The following is an 8,734-nucleotide window of genomic DNA, read 5'->3' on the forward strand; positions in this document are numbered from 1 at the left end:
TTGACTGTTGAAAATGCAGCTTCTTTCACACACTTTGGCTGGATTTAGCACATTGACTGCAGTTACCTATTCCTTCTGTAGCACAGAGGTGACAGCATTGCAAGGTAACACCACCTTAGGAACAAGGCAGGTATAAACAGACAAAATAAGATATATTCTCCTGTTTGACCTTTCCTCTTCATAGTGAGAAGTGGGTGGATAGCTTTTAACCCCTCTCCACTCCTGCCCATACATAAATTGCTTTCTATAATTTCCCCCACACCTATTTTTTTTTCGTCCTTGAAAGATTTTTCTTGGTGATGAATGAGCTAAGAGAGACTGAAAACATAAGCTGAAATAAGCACTCAAAAAGACCAAATGTTGATGCAAAAAAGCATAGCTGTATTGTTCCAGATCCTGATCCAGAACTCAACTTGCTCATTTTTTTCTCACATCAGACTTTGCTCCAAGTTCATCTTTAAGCCAAAACCTTGGCAAACAAAAAAGGTCTCATATGGGCAATTTTGGAATTGATTAAAAGCAAATAGTTTGCAGTAGAATCTCGGTTGTGGAGCTCCTTACCACAAGATATTGTTAGGTTTAACTAGATTAAAAAATGATTGAGTATTCCTGCTACCCATTTATAAATATTAAAAAGAGATGGCAGGACTTTGAGAAGATTAAAATTACATGCTCTGGGGCTTAAGCTAATTTAAATGGGGATTTAGCAGAAGCCCCCTCTGTGAACAGGTCATTTACAGCATCTTCCCAAAGGTTTTCTTGTGCCTCCTTGTGAAAGCAGCTTATACTCAGCTGTCTTAGGGGCTGCACCTCAGGGACAGGCATTTCATAGGAGACTTTCTGATTTTATTATCAAATGGCAAGCTTTGGATATCAAGAAGTGGAATGGCTATGGCTCTGTCAGGGGTTGCTGAACAGGAGACCCTGAGCAGGGGATGCCTGGACAGAATGTGAAGATCAGGGTCATGTTCAGGTTGCTAAAAAATACCTGTAGCAAACCATGTGAGAGAAATACCTTGCGTGGTGAAAGTTCCACTTAGTAATAGGGATTGTAATATTCATTTTAAGCCCACAGTGAAGTGCAGTATTTTGTCGGTGAGCCAGGGAAAGGATAAGGTCTGAGTCACAAAAATCCATCAGGAAACTAAGGTAGCCAAGACAGGGTAAACAAATTGATTCCATTTGTTCAGGAATTCCGGTAATTGCAGTTCCTGGCTAATCAACAAAAAGCTAAAACAGGATTGAACTAACAGACAGGTGATAGAGAAGATGTGAGAAGCTGGCTGGGGTGTGGCAGTCGCTGCCCAGGGTGTGGCCAGGCATCGGTCAGAGAGTGTGGGGCCGGTGCCTGTGCATCACAGAATGGTTTGGGTTGGAAAGGACCTTAAAGATCATCAAGTTCCAACCTTCTGCCATGGGCAGGGACACTTTTCACTACACCAGGTTGCTCAGAGCCCCATCCACCCGGACCTTGAACACTTGAGCACTTCCAGGGATGGGGCAGCTCAACAAGGAAAAATTTCTTCATAAGATTTAGTCTAAACTTACATTTTTTCCATTTAAAGACATTACCCCTTGTCCTATGACAAGTTTTGTGATCCTATCATTTGTTTTCTATGTTCTTTTATCATTATTTTCCCTTTTCTTTCTGTCTTATTAAATTGTCTTTATCACAACACATAGCTTTACCTTTCTCCCATTCTCATCCCACTGTGGGGGAGCGAGTGAGCAGCTGTGCTGTGCTGTGCTGCCTGCTGGGTGAAACCACTATGGGGTCTTTGTATTCCAGCTACATTATCAGGTAGACACTTTTCCAGGGAAATTTCCTGGCCATTTAAATGTTCTTGTTTCATCGAGTAGTGGGGGGCATTCCATTTAAATAAGAAAAATAAGGGCTGTGATTATTAAACAGAATTTCAGCAGCTGCACCCTCCATACACAAAGACTCCCAATACAGTGAAAGCATATTTGAAGTTTTGTTTCAGTAGCAACCAAGAAATGGCCTTTAAAAGCCACTTCAGGAGATGGTGACAGCCTAGATTCAAAACCAGACAGCTCAGCACATCCCCTGCTTATGGTCTGCTGTCAAGTCACCCCTGACATCCAGCACAGCCATAGGGCTTCCTTCCTCTTTTTGGTGCAGAAAAGCTGTGGGACAGTGTCAGAGCACAGTGAACAACAGAGCAGTGCCAGCACTAACAGCCCTTAGTCAATCCCCAGTAGCTAAACTGCCTCTAAGAATTTTCCCGTGAAACTAAACTTGCTACTGATGTTGGAAAGAGACTGGATTTAGATACAGATCTCGTCGTGCAATTGCAGGATAATAAGAATGCATAAAGTGTGCAGCAGCCACTAAAGCATCCTTTTAATCAACTAGTCAGGCACAAAATTCACATCACATTTATGTTACTGTGCTTTTCCTGTGAAATACAGTGACTCTGCATAATATAAGTCGAAAATCAGAGCCCTGTATTTTTGTTTTCTGTGCACCAAAGTGTGGTTTATTATAAGGCACTTCAACTAAGACCCCTTACACAGCCTTGGTGCCGAGGGTAAACACCAAATATGTATCCTAATGACCAGAGCCATTTGGGGAAGTAATAGTACAAATCTAGAAAGAAACGAGTTTTAGTCTCCCTTTAGCAGCATTTAATTAACTTACCTTCCAAAGCCCAGCTCCACAACTTCTACGTTTTTGTTTTATTCACAAGAAACAGTCACTGGTTTTGACAGCTTGGTTTACTCTCTGTAGTCACTACTGAGTTCCTCAGCTTCCTGATCTTTAGCTCTGACTGCTGTCTCAGCAAGTACCTACAAAAATATAAACAAATAAAATAATTTTTGCACAGAATTTTTAGTATCTCTACTATCTCCATTATTATTCATTAACTAGAGACATACTGTTAATGCTCTTCCCCCCCCCCAAATAACATTGCATTACAGACCTTTCCATCCCTTGTTGGCTGGAGATCAGCAGACATTGCCACAGAACTGGTCAATAATGGTGACCAGTTTGTTCAAAAGATCAAGTGATTCATCAAAATATTCAGTATTATAATAGAATTTCCAGGCAAATAAGATAAATATTTTACAATGGAAGTAAAGAAAAGTTCAAGGAGCTGCAAAAAAGATTCTTGTACTAATATTTACTGGAAGTATGACAACCAAGAGAAAGGCTTTGTGTCATTAAAAAGTTCAATTAATAAAGATGAAAAACTTGCAGTCAAGATGAGATTAAATTAAATACTTCAATTTATCTCAGATTTTCTTAAGGTCACATTTTCTAATGGAAAGTACTTGTCAACGCTGACATGGAAGTTGTGTTATTTCTTCATCAATTTAAATTTGCAGCTTTCTGCTTAGCATTTTTTGGCTGAAAAGTTCAGCCTAGATGTAGCAATTGGTAATTTAGTAATGAGAAATGCCTGACTCACATCTTGACTAATTGCTCAGTTGCCTTGTGACAAATAGACAATCTCTGCTACAGCCACAGTACAGTTGTCTCCTCTCTGAATATACCATGGTGTACAGGAGGAAAGAAGAGGCATTTCTGAATATGTCTCAAGGAAAATTTTTGGCTTTTAATGTCAATGCAGAATACAGTTTCCCCATGTGTCACTGGAAGACCTGGTTGAAAGTTTAAACATGAGAAGAATGCCACACACACTTTGTACTGGGAGTGACTGGATCATGTTTGCCCAGAGACTTTGTGGAGTCTTTATCCTTCGAGATGCTCAAAGTTCAGCTTCTGGTGGCCCTGAGCAGGAAGGTGGAGCCACACAACCCCAGGAGGCTCCCACCAACCTCAGCAGTTCTGCACTTCTCTTTGGCCCATACATTTCCCATCAGAAGAAAAAGTTACAGGTTTCCAATCTCATCTGTTCCTCCCCCAGAGCATTTAACAGTTCTTAGAGATGACACTGAGCAGCTGCCAGAGAGCACATTGTCACCCTCACAAATGGAAACTCCTGTACCACAGAACAATTCTCCTGCTTTCTGGAACTTTTATGACACCATGATCCTTGCACTCTTTGGCTGCACTGTGATCCAGCTTTAATAAAAACTGTGGAAGCTATTCCCAACCAATGTGTTCTCTAACACATTACTCTGCCACCTTCCTGTAGCTATTTAACAAGTATTCAAGAGATGGGCAAGACAATTAATATTTTCTACTCTAAAATAGGAGTATCAGTCAGCTACAACAACTAGATTATTTAAATTTTTACCTCTGGGAAGCACCTGAGACTCTTTGGAGGTTTTCTTTTGTTTGTTTGGGTTATTTTAAAGACAGATGTACGTTGCACAATTTGATGCTTGTTTGTGTTTTCAAAAATTAATACACTGTCTTCTGTCTCTCGCTAAAGAAACTACATTGCTCTATCTCTACTTCTACTCATTTGCTGTGGTGTTATGAAGCTCAGTTTAGATACACAGGAATTTCCCACTCAACTGAATAAGGACTTATACACCTTGTAAATCTCACTTTAAAGACAAGTAAATAGAAGACAGGTATAGACATACTCTGTTTTAACACAAGGACATCTCTAATACCTAAAATAATTATTGTCTGAGCAGCTTAAATTCTTAATAATGGTATTTACAAATGGAAATCCATTTCATAAAGTTTGAGCTGAAATTTTAAAAAGTCTACAAACTGTACATGGTCACAGCTGGGGTTTTTCTTTAATAAAAAGGAAGTCAGAAGTCACTTCAAGTTGCTTTAGGGAGTTGTTTTGGTTCGTTTTTAAGGGGAAATTTAAGGCTATAGAGTCATGCAGGCTGGATGGATTTTCTTTCTATTCTCAGCCCCCTGTACTTTCCCTGGAGGAAAAAAAAAATCCCACAACTAAACAAATCAACAAACAAAACCCAACTTACTTCTGCAGACACTATCTATGAGCAAGGGTCACACATCAGCAGCTGTAAATATTCTGGTAACAGATTCTGGTAACAGACTTATATACAATTTCACTGTGCTCATGTCTTTTACACTGCCTTGAATTCAGGCTCTGGGGGCTGTCCTGCCTTGTTCTGTTTCACTCACACATCTTCTAGCACATTGCAGCTGAAATGCAGCCATCAGGTGTTCTCACAGCTTATATATATTCCGTCAGCTCTCTAAAAAGGATCCGTGCACCTGATCCAACATCAAGAAATTTTCAGGTAAAGCTGGCTTGGAGGGAAAAAAAAAGACATGAGTCAATCACTTTTTGTCACAAAGCTCTGATAATAAGCATGGACTTTCCAAATCAGTGCTGATTTCATTACCAGTTTCTTTTAAAATTCAACGAGGTGACATCTAAACACATTAGAGTGAACCATTTCAAACTCCCAGAAGTGAAACATTTCAATTTCTGTTTTGAATTTCCTGCTGAGTGCTAGGATTGTAGTACAAAGAGGGATATTTAAGAGTCATCTCTACCTGCCCCTACCATAAATGTTTCAATCAATCCCAAATAATTTCCATTTTATCCTCCAGAAAAAACACTCTCATAAAGACTTCTTGCTGGCAGATTACTTCTAGTGGGAATGCATACAAGCTTTCAAACACTAACATCTGTCACAGCATTGTAGAACTTTCTGCATTCACAGAATGTGAGAAAATGAAACCCTTTGCTGATATACCTACATCAGCAAAAGCCTATTCCTTGAGTGCATTTGTCATTTCATGACTAAGACATGATTTAGGAATTCTTGGCTCTAAATATCCACCAAGAAAACTGTATTCTTTAGAACCTCTCACTACTGCCATGTCCATGCATATACATTCAAGTATCCCTCATATATAGCCCCTATTTTTTAAATTTATTTTTTAAACAGTTCTCAGGGGCAGCTTTCATTCACTTTCTCCTCTCACACTAAGGTCGGTAATTGTACTATTTTTGCTATATTCTAACTCCAGTCACTTCTGGTCTGAGTGTTCATGTTTCATCTTGTCTCTTTAGATCTCACACTTCTGAATGAATGGTCTATACCTCACTTTATATAAATCTTTAAGAGATTAAGATGCTGGTCTTCTCTAGGTAGTAATAATTTGGCCTGTGCTTTTCTGGAACACAAATTCCATATGCAAGATGTTTCAGTCAGACAAGATAAAACTCAAACAAGGTGAATTAACTCAGTCTATGAGCTTAAGGCAATTATGGGAACTGCAAATAACAAAAGGAACATTCTATTAATAGCACTATCCAGAGAGAAAGATATAGTACCTGGAAAAAGACTGCAGTTCTAACAGCCAAATAGAGTCTGACACAGCAGCAAAATATCAGCCAAATAAGCAACAAGCAACTAATTTGTTAGGCATGCTTAGCCCACCAAAAGGATGATTGATGACAAAAAGTAATGCCAACTGCTTACACTGAATACCAGGAAGAGTAAACCCTTGCAGCTCAACATTCTTAGGTTTTTATTTTATATTTATGGTTGTTAAAGTGACGGTTCAGACACAGACCTGAATTTAAAAATCAAGCTTTTCTACTCACTGTGCAGTGCATCAGATAAACTCTTCAAATATTCTGCTGCTCTATTGGTATCATCTTTGCTTTTCTTTTATTTTTTTTTAAGAGCTGTGGCTGAATCTCAAGCACTCAAACAAGTTCCAGATAAGGTGGACAAACACTGCTACAATACTGTGGTTTGTCTTTGCATCATCCATTCTTTTAACTGTCCCTTAATGAAGATAGGAAGCATTTTACAAGAAAAAGGAGTATTAAGAACTATTTAACAACAAAGTTCTCTTTCAAAACAAAAACATACATTCAAACTCTGATACTTCTAATAACTTCAGTTCATTCTAGGGAATTCATGCTTTCCTTCCTATTCTCATAATTTCAGTATGTGGAAGTAAACCAGGTTAGTATAAGCCTTTTTAGGCCTCTGTTACTCACGTTCTGTCCAAACAATCTTTAAGAAATCTGAATTCATAACATCTCAGGGACTGCAGGGACACATGTGCTCTGAATCTTCCACCAGCTATTAAGGCAGGTCAAGATAACTCTTTTCCCGTTGCACAGTTCTGCTGACATTTATCTCCTTCATCTGTCCTTTGGCTCATCTTTGTCTGATTTGATTATAAATGCCTTATTTGTAACACTGAGCTCAGTTCTCTTCCATCTCATTTCCAGCCACCTCCTGGATCTGGATGTCATTGCTCTTCAGACAGAGCAAACACCAATGTAGCCACTTTCAAAACCTTTTGGCAGTTCCACATTATCTATCTAGAGGAAAATCACATGTTCTGGAGGTACTGGGATTTTTTTCAGCAGATTTTATCTTTTCAGTGGAGGAACAGATGACCAGGTGTATGTGATGCTGCTCTGTGCAGATACTTCCTTACTGAACCTTGGCCAGAATCCTGCTCTGATTTTCAGAACTTTTGAAAGGAACAATTTTGACTGTTTGGAAGCTGGGCTTTTCTGAAATTACAGCATTGTTGCCTGGTGTAGGGCAGGTCATGCTCGTGGGAGTGGGAACTTCTGCTGTAAGTAGATCAAACAAAAATTTCTAAGCCAAAAGGAATAAAAGCAACCTGTGAGCTCACACCATTAAGAGCCAAATGAAAAGCCTGACCATGATTTCCTGCAAGTTCAGCAGTTCCCTCAAATCCTTTTACTGAGAAAGGGCAGAGCAATCCCCCCCTAGCCTGGGAGATTGGGGGAAGTGAGGGAGAGAGAGCACAGGCATTGCTGACATTGTGGAGTAGGCTCAGACACTCCAGGGATCAGGGGGTGAAGGTGGATGGATTGTCTGGGAGCCTGTCACTCCTGATCCATCACCCACAATGGCACAGCCATTGTTAAGAAAATAAACAATTACAGCACAGATTGGTAAAGTGACTTTTCCATCCCTCATTCCCATCACTGGGCTCAGAATCACTGAACTCTTTAGCTTTGGAAAGACCTTTAAGATCAAGTCCAGCCATTCCCCCAGGACTGCCAAAGCCATCATGAAACCTTGTCCCCAAGTGCCACATCCACACAGGAATGACTCCTGCTAAATAAACTGGTATAATTAATGAAACGACTATGCACCAAAAATTACATGAGAAAATAAGAAATAGCAAGTCAGTAATTAAGGCAGCATCATCAAACATTTAATAGAGCTCAACATACTTGAAGGCTTCCAAGAGTGCCCATACATCTTTTGGAACAGCAAAGTAACTCAAAAACTTGCCAAGTTTTCAACTATTTTTCACTGAAACCTCCCCACCATCAGATATTTCAGTGATGAGTGGGCCATATTTTCTTGTGAAAAATGAAAAATTTTACTGAGACAATATACATGTTTTAGTCGAAATAATATTTTAGAAAAACACAGCAATAATAGTGTTAAAATTTCATTTGAAATTGCAGGGTACATTAATGCTTTCTATAAACGAACATTCAGGATGTAAAGCACACATTAATACAGATTAAGATTTTATATCCCTACCTGCAAAAAACTGATAGAAAAAACAAATATTATGAAAAAAACAAAAAAACCCAAAACCAAACAAATTTTTATGGAAAGTACATTCCATCTAATAAAACAAGACAACTAGCTGGGATCCAAGATCTCATCTGAAATTTTAGCCCAGTTCTGTTAGAAGCATCAGTTGTACACATATAATGGTAAAAAGATATTTTCTGCTGTGATAGTCTATTTAAAAGCTGGAAGATAGAGGTTTTTCCCCAAGGCAAAAAGAAACCAAGGTAATAGTGCAATGGTCTAATTAAGTTAGACAAGACAGACCCTT

The sequence above is a fragment of the Sturnus vulgaris genome, chromosome 4 (genome assembly GCF_052056855.1).
Source record: "Sturnus vulgaris isolate bStuVul1 chromosome 4, bStuVul1.hap1, whole genome shotgun sequence".
Lineage (NCBI taxonomy): Eukaryota > Metazoa > Chordata > Aves > Passeriformes > Sturnidae > Sturnus > Sturnus vulgaris.